This window comes from Somniosus microcephalus, unplaced genomic scaffold (assembly GCF_052327205.1).
Source record: "Somniosus microcephalus isolate GS21.2 unplaced genomic scaffold, FLI_Smic_1.0 unresolved_chr2, whole genome shotgun sequence".
NCBI lineage: Eukaryota > Metazoa > Chordata > Chondrichthyes > Squaliformes > Somniosidae > Somniosus > Somniosus microcephalus.
In genome coordinates, this window is record NW_028225180.1 from 56247963 (window position 1) to 56263377 (window position 15415).

General features: G+C 45.6%; 1 pseudogene across 1 annotated transcript in view; it reads right to left on the reverse strand.

The window, feature by feature from the left end:
• Positions 1 to 3190: 3190 nt before the first annotated feature.
• The window catches only part of LOC147092672 (ribonuclease inhibitor-like), a 37374-nt pseudogene continuing 25149 nt past the window's right edge, over positions 3191 to 15415 (reverse strand). Inside the window, exons 2-4 of the transcript XR_015075005.1 lie at positions 5183 to 5343; positions 4890 to 5057; positions 3191 to 4720 (exon numbers count right to left, since the gene is read on the reverse strand). The product of XR_015075005.1 is annotated as a ribonuclease inhibitor-like (transcript). The remainder of the gene's footprint in view (positions 4721 to 4889; positions 5058 to 5182; positions 5344 to 15415) is intronic.

The following is a 15415-nucleotide window of genomic DNA, read 5'->3' on the forward strand; positions in this document are numbered from 1 at the left end:
GGAGACTGACCAAGACATCCGCTGGAGAGCAGACTGACCGAGACCGCCTCCAGAGGAGACTGACCGAGACCTGCTCAATAGGAGACTGACCATGACCTCCTCCAGAGGGGACTGGCCAAAACTACCACCAGAGGAGTCTGACCGAGACCTCCTCCAGAGGGGACTCATGTTTCCTCCTCCTGAGAGGACTGACTGAGACATCCTCCAGATGAGATTGACCTATAGCTCCTCCAGTGGGGAATGACCAAGACATCCTCCAGACGGGACTGACCGATACCTTCTCCGGAGGGGATGACCGAGACCTCCTCCAGACGGGACTGACCAATACCATCTCCAGAAGGTTGACCGAGACCTCCTCCACAGCGAACTGACCGATGCCTCCTCCAGAGGAGACTGCCCAAAACCTCCTTCAGGGGAGACTGATCGAAACCTCCTCCAGGTGAGACTGAACGCGGCATCCTCCATAGGTTGTATTCAAAGGGGCACACGTGAATTCTGTCTGTTTATTTCCCGGGTTTAAATTTCCTCTCTGTGCCCTGGTTTTGTTGCTTCGGATTAACAGGTTCCTGTTCGATTGTGGCCCTTGTGTTTTGAAGAGGTTGAAGCCTGGGGTTAAAGTAGCACTGCCTGCAATGTTACAAAAATGTTAACTCGGAGCGTGATGATCAGGGACTGAGACTGAAGTAAAGTCGGAAACGTGAACCCGGGAATGGACATCTCAATATAATGCTGGTATTTCAGAGCGTTGTGACAACTTTGAGGGGTCATGGAGGCAATTTGAGGGGATTTGATAGAGTAAACAAGGAGAAACTATTTCCAGTTGCAGGAGACTGGGTAACCAAAGGACACAGGTTTAAAATAATTGGCAAAAGAACCAGAGCAGAGATGAGGGGGGCTTTTCATGCAGTGAGTTGTTCCGATCTGGAATGCACTGCCTGAAAGGGTGCTTTTTTTTAAATTCGCTTATGGGATGTGGGCGTCGCTGGCAAAACCAGCATTTATTGCACATCCCTAATTGCTCGAGAAGGTGGTGGTGTGCCTCCTTCTTGAACCGCTGCAGTCCGTGTGGTGAAGGTACTCCGACAGTGCTAGTAGGTAGTGAGTTCCAGGATTGTGACCCAGCGACGATGAAGGATCGGCGATATACTTCTAAGTCAGGACTGTGTGTGACTTGGAGGGGAACTTGGAGGTGGTGGTGGTCCCATGCACCTGCTGCCCGTGTCCTTCCACGTGGAAGAAGTCGCGGGTTTCCATGGTGCTCTCGAAGAAGCCATGGCGAGTTGCTGCAGTGTATCTTGTAGATGGTACACACTACAGCCACAGTACACCGGTGGTCGAGGGAGTGAAAGTTTAAGGTGATGGATGTGCTGCCAATCAAACGGGCTGCTTTATCCTGGATGGTGTCGAGCTTCTTGAGTGTTGTTGCAGCTGCACTCATCCAGGCAAGTGGAGAGTATTCCATCACACTCCTGACTTGTGCATTGTAGATGGTGGGAGGGCTTTGGGGAGTCAGGAGGTGAGACATTCGCTGCAGAATGCCCAGTCTCCGACCTGCTCTTGTTGCCACAGTATTTATCTGGCTGGTTCAGTTATGAGTCTGGTCAATGTTGACCCCCAGGATGCTGATGGTGGGGGATTCGGCGATGGTAATGCCGTTGAATGTCAAGGGGAGGTGGTTAGACTCTCGCTTGTTGGAGACGGTCATTGCCTGACGGGCGAACATTATCTGCCACTTATCAGCCCAAGTCTTGTTGCATGTGGGCATGGACAGCGTCGTCATCTAAGGAGTTGTGAATGGCGCTGAACACAGTGCAGTCACCAGTGAACATCCCCATTTCTGACCTTATGTTGGAGGGAAGGTCATTGATGAAGCAGCTGAAGATGGTTGGGCCTAGGACACTGCCCTGAGGAACTCCTGCAGTGATGCCCTGGGGCTGTGATGATTGACCTTCAATCACCACCACCAGCTTCCTTTGTGCTAGGTATGACTCCAGCCAGTGGAGCGTTTTTCCCCCCGATTCCCATTGACTTCAGTTTTACTAGGGATCATTGATGCCACACTCGGTCAAATGCTGCCTTGATGGCAAAGGCACTCACTCTCATCTCACCTCTGGTATTCAGCTCCTTTGTCCATGTTTGGAACAAGGCTGTAATGAGGTTGGGAGTCGAGTGGTCTTGGTGGAACCCAAACTGGGCATCAGCGAGCAGGTTATTGGTAAGTGCCACTTGATAGCACTGTCGATGACACCTTCCATCACTTTGCTGATGCTTGAGAGTAGACTGAGGGTGGTATTTGGGCAGGTTGGATTTGTCCTGCTTTTTTTTGTGTAAAGGGCATAACCTGAGCAATTTTCCACATTGTCGGATAGATGCCAGTGTTGCAGCTGTACTGGAACAGCTTGGCAAGAGGCGCGGCTTGTTCTGGAGCACGTCTTCAGCACCATCGCCAGGATGTTGTCAGGGCCATAGCCTTTGCTGTATCTAGTGCACTCAGCCCTTTCTTGAGAGCACGTGGAGTGAATCGAATTGCCTGAAGACTGGCTTCTGTGATGATGGGGACTCGGGAGTTGGCCAATGTGGATCATCCACTCGGCACTTCTAGCTGAGGATGTTGCAAACGCTTCAGCCTTGTCTTTTGCACTCACATGCTGGGCTCCACCATCATTGATGGGGATATTCATGGAGGCTCCTCCTCCCGTTAGTTGCTTAATGGTCCACCACTATTCACGACTGAGGCAGATTGTACTTGTATACTTGTAAAGAAACAGTTTGCAGGGTTACGGGGAGAGAGAGGGACTAATTGGATCGCGCTTTCAAAGAGCTGGCACAGACAGGATGAGCCGAATGGGCTAAATGATTATGATTTGATGCAGATTGATGGGGGCCATTTTGCTGCAGGGTGATGTTGACCATTTTGCGACAGGTTCATGGCGGCCATTTCCCGTTGCCTGTGGGGCACCATTTTTAGAGTCCCAGCTGCGCTCTTTTGCTGACACTCTTGTGTAAATTGTATATCCAGCCTCCCGAGTAAGACCACCCGCTTCAATAGACTGACAGGTCGCGTCTACTGTATCATTTGGAGAAGGTGGGATGTACAATTGAGGAATCTTTATTTAATATTAAAACAATGAAGCCAGATATTATGTAAATAACGAGATGACCAGGCGCGAGCTGAAGTAAGCGGTGGAGTTTTATTAACACAACACAGAGACAACAACGATAACTTGCATTTATATAGTGGATTTAATGTAATGAAATGTCACAAGGCAATTATCAGACAAAATTTGACACTGTCCCACAAAAAGAGATTTTAGGACAGATGACCCAAAGCTCGGTGAAACTGGTAGGTTTTAAGAAGCATTTAAAGGAGGGGGAAAGAGAGGTAGAGCTGTGAAGTGATTTAGGGAGGGAATTCCAGAGTTTAGGGCCTTGGCAGCTGAAGTCATGACAACAATGTGGAGCGGAGAGATCTCGAAGGGTTGTAGGGATACTTGTTACAGAGTGGGACTCCTCACTGGGAAAGACACACACTGTACACAGGGACACTTGTTACAGAGTGGGACTCCTCACTGGGAGAGACACACACTGTACACAAGGACACTTGTTACAGAGTCTGACTCCTCACTGGGAGAGACACACACTGTACACAGGGACACTTGTTACAGAGTCTGACTCCTCACTGGGAGAGACACACACTGTACACAGGGACACTTGTTACAGAGTCTGACTCCTCACTGGGAGAGACACACACTGTACACAGGGACACTTCTGGTCACCACATTTTAGGAAGGATGTGAAGGCCCTCGAGAGGGTGCAGAGGATTTACTAGAATGGGTCCGGGGATGGGGGAATCTTAGCTACAAGGACAGGTTGGAGAAGCTGGATTTGTTTTCATTAGAGCAAAGGAGTTTGAGGGGTGTTTTGATAGAGGTATACAAGATTATGACGGGTATGGATAGGCTAGACGGGGAAGGGCTGTTCCCGCTAGTTGACAGTACAAGGACTAGGAACACAGATTTGGGCAAGAGATACAGAGGGGAGGTGAGGAAAAACTTTTTACGCAGCGAGTGGCGAGGACCTAGAACTCGCTGCCGACGGAAGTGGTGGATGAAGAGATATTCAATGTTTTCAAGGGGAGACTGGATAGGCACGTGAGTGAAATAAACGTGAAGTGTTATGGGGATAGAGCAGGGGAATGGGACTGACGGATTGCTCTACAGAGAGCTGGCACGGAATCAATGGGCCGAATGGCCTCCTTCTGTGTCATTATGACTATGACATTTGTTACATAGTCTGACTCCTCACTGGGAGAGACACACTGTACACAGGGACACTTGTTACACAAATCGACTCCTCTTTGGGAGAGACACCCAGGAATACTCAGTGCAATTGTCAGTGTCCCCCTGCAGCCCAGACTGAGCCCCACCCTGGGCCCTTCCTGTCTGTTCATTTCCCCAGTGCCCCATTGGGGAACATTCAGCCCCGGATATCCTGCAGAAGCAGCACTGTGGGGCCGGGCAGCTGAGTCTCGGGACCCTGTGGCTGGGCCTCTGACCTCACAATGGGAGATGACGCTCACTCAGCTCGAGCTGGAAACCCTTAAACGGCCGATAATAGTCATAATTGAAATGTTCATACAAACACTCTCAGTCCGGGTCTTGATTCCCACAACGACTCCAGGTGTCTCTTTCCATTTGAACTGAATTGATTCTCCTCCAGCCTGAAACAAATTAAAGATTAAAGAGGAAATAAACAATTGCACAACAGTGTAAATAACAGGGAGACTAGGGTTAATAGTTCAACAATAATTACAAAAAATACTATCCATAAAAGTGACTGAATCCCTTTTAGTCTTTAATTATTACATTACTCATTTACACATCACTCACCAGATCCGCTCCAGACTCCTGCAAGTCAGTAGAAGGCGGCGGAGAGCGGGGACAGATCAGTCTGTGAAGGAGCTAAATCCAAGGTTCAGATCCGTCAATGACCGGATTGCACTGAGAGCGGAGGCGAGATCCTCGGTACAAGAATCCGAGACCCCGACATCCCATAGCCTGGGGATCAGAGAGAAATAACAGGAATCAGAGTAAATCCCCAGATTATTAATAATACCAATAATAATGTCCAGTGTTGGACATCCAGTTATTATAAACACAATCTCAAACAGTCTGGTACTTACTGCAGTTTCTGTATTTTACAGTCCGGGTTCCTCAGAGACGCAGACACCAGTTTCACTCCTGAATCTCCCAGTTTATTGTAACTCTGTCTAAACACAAACAGAGATTGACAAACAAACTGAAACAAACCCCGGCTCCGATATAATTTGCTCTCTCGGATATTCTAGAAATCACTGAGAGTACTTCAGGAAATAAATAACCCGGTTTCCCACCACGACATCCCACCTGGGTGAGTCAGGTGCGGCCGGGGTCGGTGACGGGTCGCAGCCCCGCTCTGCAGATGGACTTGCCCTTGATTGTCTTGTTAATCCTCGCCCAGCGTGTTTCCCGGCCAATTAGAGGAAGCGGGTCTGGTGACGTCACTTGATGACGCGTCAGCAACCGCTCTCCTTAAAGGGGCCATGCGTAAATTTAGCTTGACATTTGTGCTGTCAGTGTTCTGCAGCATTGAGGTGCTGCAAACACGGAGAACCTCTGCACAGAGGTGCATGGCTACACACAGGCTCTCCCATGATTCCCTCCATGTGCTTATGGTTCTCTTCCCATCCAAAGGGCGGAAGAGACCTCACCAGGAGATCAACACAGCCTGGTTGCACATTGCACCGGAAGACACAAGCAGGGATGTCGTCAGGAGGACCAGGCTGCAGTGGTTCAAACCTTTCATGAAACGTTACTGCAAAGCCACACTCAAACTCATCCTGCTGTGCCACTCATCACATTCCCATCACTCTGCCTTTCCTACCCTACTCCTGCACCTCCTTATTCACACCAACTTACCTTGCACCTCCACCCATCCCTCTCTATCTGCATTGTCACTTCCCCATCTCATTAGCCACCACTCACACTCAGCCTCATCCTAGTCCAATCATACCAACTAACACCACACAAGGGAAGGCACTTGGGTGTTTTAGCCAATGTTCATGTGAAGTGGCTTAGTGAGTTGCACTGAATGGTGAGACATAACGGTATCCCCCGGAATGCCGATGAGTGTGAAAGGAATGGTTTGGGCATTGTAGGGATATTGTGTTGGTGTCAACCTGGCACATCAGCTTGCAGCCAGGTTGTGCAGCTTCAAGTGAAGTAAATCTGGCCATGGTGAGGCCAATCCTGGCGTCCCGGGCAACAATGTAGATGGAATAAAATGATAAAGTGGTGATTCTATGCACTTTATACTCTGTGCATTATATTAACCTGTATAATATCTCGGGGTGAGTTATATTGTGAAACGCCACCAAACTATGAAAAATCCATCCCCCAGGATTTTATGCAACAAGGAGAGTTTATTCTGTCCCGTTGCAAATTTTAAATGTCCCTGAGCCCCTAGTTTATAGGGGAGGGGAGTCCCTCACTTTATTCCCCATTAAACTGGCTCTACATTTATTTCAAGTGTAACTGGCCTGACAGTTTTTGGGGAATTTTCGGAAGTTCCCTCCCCGAGCGGGGCCTCACACACAGGGGGCGGATTATTGGGAATTTCCGGGTTCAATGCCCCGGTTTACCCAGGAGCCGCCCGCTGTGTGCGAGGCCCCACCACTGGCCAGTGTGTGCCTGTACTCCGGGGCTGATACCCCACAGCACGTTAGATTGGAACCTTTTCACCAGCAGATTTTAGATCCTGAATATCAATCTTTACTCAATGTTCAGGACTGTGAATAATTGTTAACATTTACAGCTGAAAGAATACCCGATTCCCCAATATTCCCAATCCAGGAAACTTCCCCCTCGACAAGACAAACCCTGCACAGTATTGGAGTAAATATCGAACTGTTAGTGATTTAAACTTGGGATTCTGTCCTGTTTCTAGTTGAAATGCTGGATGTGGAAAACATTTTAAATTAATTTTATCTTTACTGCCGGATTATATCCGCTGTATATTTATTGTAGTTAAATTATCAGACTCTCAGTGACCTGCATTTGTTGATTCGACATAGATTGTAAAATTCTACTTGGTCACAAGGATCCATTCCAGGTTCTCCAGTCCTTAGGGAATTACTGACCGATCCTTTTATTATTGGTCATATCTGTGTTGAATCTGCTTCTCTCTGGTTTAACTGAACTGTTAGTATCCCTTCATTACGAAGCAACAACACAATCCGTGACTGTTCCACAATTCATCCAACAGTTAGAGACAAACAAACAGTTACCTCAACACCCGGCATTTGTGCAGTACGGGTCCCAGCCGCTGGACTCCTTCACACTGAATGGAGCAGTTCACGAGATCGAGCTGTTTTATTGTATCTCAGAGTCGAATGATGAGGCAGGACCGCACCGTCAATCGGGGTTAGTCGCAGTCCACTAAATCCAAGTGTTTCCACAGATCTCACTGTTTTCCAAGCCAGTGCTGTATTCTGAGACTCCATCAGGTAGTGGAATGTGTTCAGGAGGTTCCTTTTATCAGTTGCTCTCGCTATGTTCCCAATCTGTCCTTCAAACTTCTCCTTCACCCAGTCAATCACTCGGCAGGAGGTTTGATGAAGAAATGGAGCCAGAAAAACTGCTCTGGAACAATTGATCAGTTCGGATTTTTTCCAGCTCTCTCCGGAGATGTTCCTCTATCCACCCTTCATGGTCTCTGCCTCTTGCCAGCACGTTCATGTTCTACAAGTGTCCGACCTCCAACAGTAGAAATGACCGTTAGCTCAGCGTATCGATCAACCAGCTGGAAAACCTTAACCGTCTCCTTTATTAGGATAGTGTTCACTCTCAGTGTTTCAGCTTGTACCCGGAGTGTTTCCTTGCATTTCTGTTGAACATCTTCAATTAGATCAGACAGCAAATGGTTGTCAACATTAGTTGCATGGACATAAAAACTTCTCAATACCACTTTAGTATTCAGTAAAATATTGCAAGAATTAATTCAGTTTCAATAGGGGTGCTTGCAGAAATTAAACTCAGTTAATGGAAACCTCGCTTGAAAGTGAACATTGGCTGAGAAAAGTTTCAAATCCTGACTTGATTCTAATATTCCATGAACATGGAGATTTCTGTAAAGGTGATATTTTCCCTCTGATGGTTAATACTATCCGGCCTGCCCTGTACTACAGACATCTCATTACAAATCCACACAATATTCTGGTTATACAACAGTAGAGGTTCTAGTGGATCAATCTTTGAATCCGTCGGAGAATGGGATTGATTGCTCACCAAGAGGGACAATGTGCAGAAGATTCACTGTTACTGTATCAGGCCTTGAGCATGTTTTCTGAGTTCGTGTGGGCACTGGGAGAGGGACAGACTGTGAATGTACAGAAGTTCCACCGTTAGTGTGTCAGGTCCTGGGCAGGTTATCTGGGGTAGTGTGGGCACTGGGAGAGGGACAGACTGTGAATGGACAGAAGTTCCACCGTTAGTGTGTGTAAGAATTCGCAATAATTTACAGTTCTGAAGATTCATTTTTTTGATTAAAGTATCCCTGGGCAATGTGCTTTTAAATTTCCAGGGATAAAAATGGTAGTCGCACCACATGGCCGAATGATAAAAGAGGCTTGGGATGTAGCTTTCTGTGTCTGGAAGTAGGTTCAATGAAGACAAAGGACAATGCTTTGTTTACAAAGCAACTGAATGCTATTAGCATTTGTTTGTATATCGAGTGGATACAAAGGAAACTGCAGAAGAGACTTTTGCACCTTGAATGGGAATTGTTCAAGATTTGAAATGGGTTTTAAATCACCCAGCGCTGGACAATAGAGCAGCTGTATCTCCCTTTTGTTATTGGACCCTTTTTGGGTGGGGAATTTTGCACACAGCCCTTGCAAGGCAGAACGGCAGGGGAGCTCACCAGGTATAAAGATAGATGCTGAAGCCAGCTCGCTCTCTTGACTTCCTGGGACCATAGGTGAGCTCTCTCTCTCTATCTCTCTCTCTCTTCGCTGGAACACATGTGAGCAGAGTTTCTGACTCCTCAACAAGGCAACCTAGCAGGAGTTAAGGGGGGATGGTGATTTAAGGGAATTGCTAAGATTGTTTAAATAACATTGTAGCCATTGTATCCCTCGTTTTCGCTGTCTGCAACCCCCCCGTTATATAGTTTTACAATTTCACTGTGTTCGTGTGGGATAGTTTGATATTGTGATTATAGTTTCTTTTAGTTAATAAAGCCTGAATTTTTTCTCTCATCCAAACCACTTGTTCCGTTTTAATATCATTAATTATAAGTTCCTCCACTCAGAACTAAAGGAGGGGTAGCGATTCGAAACCACTGTTTGCAAATTGGTTTAGAGTGCAGCAGCAAAAAGACTGCTGGCCAGGTAGATTACCTTAAACCAGTTTAAAAGAAGCCCCCGGAATCCTTACAGTGTGTCAGGTCCTTGGCAAGTTATCTGGGGTAGTGTGCACACTGGGAGAGGGACAGACTGTGAATGTACAGAAGTTCCACCGATAGTGTGTCAAGTCCTGGGCATGCATTATCTGCACATCTAATCAGCTAATCACAGCAAGAATGTTATTGCAATGAGGGAAACAGAGAGAAATAAGATGATCACATGTCAGGAATTAAGGCAGAGGAAAGGGTGCAGGCGTTGGATTTCTTTTGTTTGGAAGAAGAGACTTTAGAATACCAGACAGATCATCCGGCAGCGAACTCGGCCACGGTTTCTGACACGACAACGGACCTGGAAATAGATTGCCGTTCCTTCATCGTCGCTGGGTCAAATTCCTAGAACTCCCTACCAAACAGCACTATTGGAGTTCCTTCACCACACGGGCTGCTGCGGTTCAAGAAAGCTGCTCACCACCACCTTCTCAAGGACAATAAGTGATGGGCAATAAATGTTGGTCTTGCAGCAACGCTCACATCCCAGGAATGAAAAAAAAATCCTGCCAGGTGTGTATGGGGTTTCACAGTGTAGCAGGATCCTGCGAGGTGTGTATGCGAGTTCACAGTGTATCAGGGTCCTGCCAGGTGTCTATGGCGCTTCAGAGTGTATCGGGATCCTGCCAGGTGTGTATGGGGTTTCAGAGTGTATCGGGATCCTGCCAGGTGTGTATGGGGTTTCACAGTGTATCGGGACCTTGCCAGGTGTGTATGGGGTTTCACAGTGTATCGGGATCCTGCCAGGTGTGTATGGGGTTTCACAGTGTATCGTGATCCTGCCAGGTGTGTATGGGGTTTCACAATGTATCAGAATCCTGCCAGGTGTGTATGGGGTTTCACAGTGTATCAGGGTCCTGCCAGGTGTGTATGGGGTTTCACAGTGTATCAGGATCCTGCCAGGTGTATATGGGGTTTCACAGTTTATCAGGATCCTCCCAGTTGTCGATGGAGTTTCAGCACTGATAGCGAGCTGCACCTGGATTAACTGGAGTAACAAAAATCTGCAAATTTACAAATAATTCAGAAATCTGAGCAAATTGTAACTGCAATTTATGCAGAACATTTGAAGATTGACAAATCCAAATAAAATGTTATTCTGTTTTCCCAGCCTTTGAAATTCTGATTCCCAGATTCTGACAATCTCTAAACAAACGGCTACAGTCAAACATTCCGATTCTCAGGAGTGAAATAAATGGTTTGAAATCTCCATGTCATCACTTGCCTTTCAGGTGACTGGGTACATCGGATAAACCCCATGTGATGTTCATGTAATCAAATGGATCAGAACCTGTTTAAATCAATTAGCTTTCATTAAATCAGATCTGTGTAATATTATAATAAATTCTGAATTTGAATTCAGTGTGATTTTACCGTACCAAGTTCCTGCATTTCTTTCAGTCTTTTGTCCAGCTATGGCGCATTTTCACAAAGGATTCCCACATCACCCTTTGAGCCTTTCTCCATCACCACATTTAGGAGAATTTTGGAACTGACTGCCTGGTTTCCCTTCTCCGCGAGCTCAGTGACTTTCTGTAAAGAACAATAATGAATATATTGAGGAGCAGAGTGAAAGACAAGCAGTGCGAATGAGAAGGAAAGGATCTGCTCAGGGATGGGATCTCTCAGTTGTTTTGAGCACAGAAAGCAATCACTGGGCCGGGTAACGATCCTTTCTGAACAGGGGCTGAATATTCTGCAAAACATCTTGATTCACTATTAACGGCAAATAAATGACATGAAACTAAAATAGAAAATCAGAAATATTGTCTGGGAGAGCGAGGAATAACTAACAATCTGCAGTAGTTTTAATGAAATTTGTTTTCTCTGTCCTTCAGTGTCCAACATGACATCAGATTCCTGATTGACAATATGATACACTTGTTTCTCACACTTACTTCCTGCTGTCACACTTTGATTTGAAGAGAAATAAACACAGCTGCGAATCTGAACTGAAATGGCAGGTAAGGGATGATTCTTAAGTGAGGGAAAACTTCAACACGGCGATGAAAGTCAGCGACTTGAATTAACAGCAGCATTAATGGCATAAGAACATAAGAAATAGGAGCAGGAGTAGGCCAATCGGCCCCTCGAGCCTGCTCCACCATTTAATAAGATCATGGCTGATCTGATCCTAACCTCAAATCTTCTATCACTCTCCATCCCACCCGAACCCATGTGATCTCCCGGGAGAGGCGAAAAACCAGATAAAAAACCCAATGGCCAATTTGGGAGAAAAAAATCTGGGAAATTCCTCTCCGACCCATCTAGGCGATCGAAACTCGTCCAGGAGATCACTCTGTCCCTATATTTTCTACAGTACTTACCTTCTGTAAAGGCGATCTCCACCCCAGCCAGGAACAGGAATAAAACCATCTCCTGAAATCTAACACAGAATTAGAACACAAGAAGTAGGAGCAGAACCAGGCTACACGGCCCCTGGGCCCGCTCCACTACCCACAGGGCCATGACCATTCCGAACCTAGATTCATGTCCAATTTCCTGCCCGCTCCCCATAACCCTTAATTCCCTTTACTTCTAGGAAACTATCTATTTCTGTTTTAAATTTATTTAATGATGTAGCTTCCACAGCTTTCTGGGGCAGCAAATTCCACAAACCTACCACCCTCTGAGTGAAGAAGTTTCTCCTCATCTCAGTTTTGAAAGAGCAGCCCCTTATTCTAAGATTATGCCCCCTAGTTCTAGTTTCACCCATCATTGGGAACATCCTCACCGCATCCACCCGATCAAGCCCCTTCACAATCTTATATGTTTCAATAAGATCGCCTCTCATTCTTCTGAACTCCAATGAGTAGAGTCCCAATCTACTCATCCTCTCCTCATATGACCACCCCCTCATCCCCAGGATTAACCGAGTGAACCTTCTTTGTACTGACTCGAGAGCAAGTATGTCTTTTCTTAAGTATGGACACCAAAACTGTCTGCAGTATTCCAGGTGCAGTCTCACCAATACCTTGTACAACTGAAGCAATACCTCCCTGTTTTTATATTCTATCCCCCTAGCAATAAAAGCCAACTTCCATTGGCCTTCTTGATCACTTGCTGCACCTGCATACTAACTTTTTGAGTTTTGTGCACCAAGACCCCCAGATCCCTTTGTACTACAGTACTTTCCAGTTTCTTGCCATTAAGATAATAACTTGCTCAATGATTTTTCCTGCCAAAGTGCATTACCTCACACTTTCCAGTATTGTATTCCATCTGCCAAATCTCTGCCCACTTACTTAGCCTGTCTATGTCACTTTGCAGGTTTTTATGTCCTCCTCACTCACTACTTTCCCTCCCATCTTTGTATCATCTGCAAACATTGATATGTTACACTCGGTCCCCTCCTCCAAATCGTTAATATAGATTGTAAAGAGTTGGGGAACCAGCACTGACCCCTGCGGAACACCACTAGTTACTGACTGCCAGTCTGAGAATGAACCATTTATCCCAACTCTCTGCTTTCTGTTAGGGAGCCAATCCTCCACCCACGCCAGAATATTACCCCCAATCCCGTGATTTTTTATCTTGAGCAATAATCTTTTGTGTGGCACCTTGTCAAATGCCTTTTGAAAGTCTAAATACACTACGTCCACTGCTTCGCCTTTATCCACCCTGTATGTTACTTCCTCAAAGAACACAAGCAAATTTGTCAAATGTGACTTCCCCTTCATGAAACCATGCTGAGTTTGTACTATTAAATTATGTTTATCCAAATGTCCTGTTACTGTCTCCTTAATAATGGACTCTAACATTTTACCAACCACAGATGTTAGGCTAACAGGTCTATAGTTTCCAGCCTTCTGCCTACTACCCTTTTTAAATAAGGGTGTTACATTAGCAGTTTTCCAATCTGCCAGGACCTTTGCTGAGTCCAGGGAGTTTTGGAAAATTATTACCAATGCATCCACAATCCCTACCGCCACTCCCCTCAAGACCCTTGGATGTAAGCCATCAGGTCCAGGGGATTTATCCGGCTTGAGTCCTATTATTTTACCAAGTACCACTTCCTTAGTGATTTTAATCGTATTTAGCTCCTCTCCCCCTAGAGCCCCCCGTTTTTCCAGTGTTGGGATATTCTTAGTGTCCTCTACCGTAAAGACTGATACAAAATATTTGTTCAGCGTTTTTGCCATCTCCATGTTTCCCACCATTAATTTCCCGGTCTCATCCTCTAAGGGACCAACATTTACTTTAGCCACCCTTTTGCTTTTTATATAACTATAGAAACTTTTGCTATCTGTTTTTATATTTTTTGCTAATTTACTTTCATAATCTATCTTCCCTTTCTTAATCAATATTTTAGTTATTTTTTGCTGTCTTTTAAAGACTTCCCAATCTTCTATCCTCCCACTAGATTTGGCTACCTTATATGCCCTTGTTTTTGGTCGGATACTATCCTTAATTACTTTACTTAGCCACGGATGGCTATCTTTTCTTTTGCACCCATTTTTCCTCAGTGGAATATAGATTTTTTGGAAGTTGTAAAATAACTCCTTAAATGTACACCACTGATCATGTACCGTCTTACCCTTTAATCTATTTTCCCAGTCCACTCTAATCAATTCCGCTCTCATACCTTCATAGTCTCCTTTATTCAAGCTCAGCACGCTTGTTTGAGATCCAAGCTTCTCACCCTCTAATTGAAAATGGAATTCAACCATGTTATGGTCACTCATTCCAAGGGGATCCTTTACTAGGACATTTTTAATTAATCCTGTCTCATTACACAGGACCAAATCTAAGGTTGCTTGCCCCCTGGTCGGTTCAGTTATATACTGCTCAAGAAACCCATCCCTAATACACTCAATGAACTCATCCTCAAGGCTGCTCTGCCCAATTCGATTTGTCCAGTTAATATGATAGTTAAAATCCCCCATAATTATAGCTGTTCCCTTATTACAAGCCTCAACTATTTCCTGATTAATACTCCGTCCAACAGAGTTGCAACTGTTCGGAGGCCTATAGACTACGCCCACTAGTGTTTTTTTCCCCTTATTATTCCTTATCTCCACCCAAATTGTTTCACTATCCTGCTCCTTTGACCCAATATCATTTCTCTATTATCGTGATTCCTTCCTTTATTAACATAGCCACCCCACTCCCCTCCCTTCCTGCCTGTCCTTCCTGATTGTTAAATAACCTGGTATGTTTAATTCCCAGTCATGGTCACCCTGCAGCCATGTTTCTGTAATGGTCACTAGATCATACCCATATGTAGTTAGTTGTGCCGTTAACTCATTCATTTTGTTACGAATGCTACGTGCATTCAGATAAAGAACTTTCAAATATGTTTTGTGACACTTAGTTCCTGTTTTTCCCCCTTTTACTACTTTACCTTTTACTCCATATCTTCTGTCCCTTCCTGACACGTTCTGTTTTTTAATTTCCCCACTGCTACCTAAGTCTATGGCCTTCTCCGTTGTCATTTCTGTTATTTGCTCTCTAGAAACCTCCACCCACTAATTAGTTTAAAGCCCTCTCTACAGCCCTAGTTATATGATTCGCCAGGACTCTAGTCCCAGCACTGGCCAAGTGGAGTCTGTCCCAACGGAACAGCTCCCTCCTGTCCCAGTACTGGTGCCAGTGTCCCAAGAAGCAAAACCCATTTCTCCCACACCAGTCTTTGAGCCATGCATTTAACTCTCTAATTTTATTTGTCCTGGCCAAATTCGCTCGTGGCTCAGGTAATAATCCAGAGATTATTACCCTTGAGGTTCTGTTTTTTAATTTGACCCCTGGCTGCTCATACTCCTTTAACAGAACCTTCTTCCTTGTCCTATCTACGTCGTTTGTACCAACATGGACCACGACAACTGGATCCTCCCCCTCCCACTCCAAGTTTCTTTCCAGCCCAGAAGAGATGTCCTTAACCCTGGCACCGGGCAGGCAACACAGCCTTCGGGACTCCCGCTCTTGA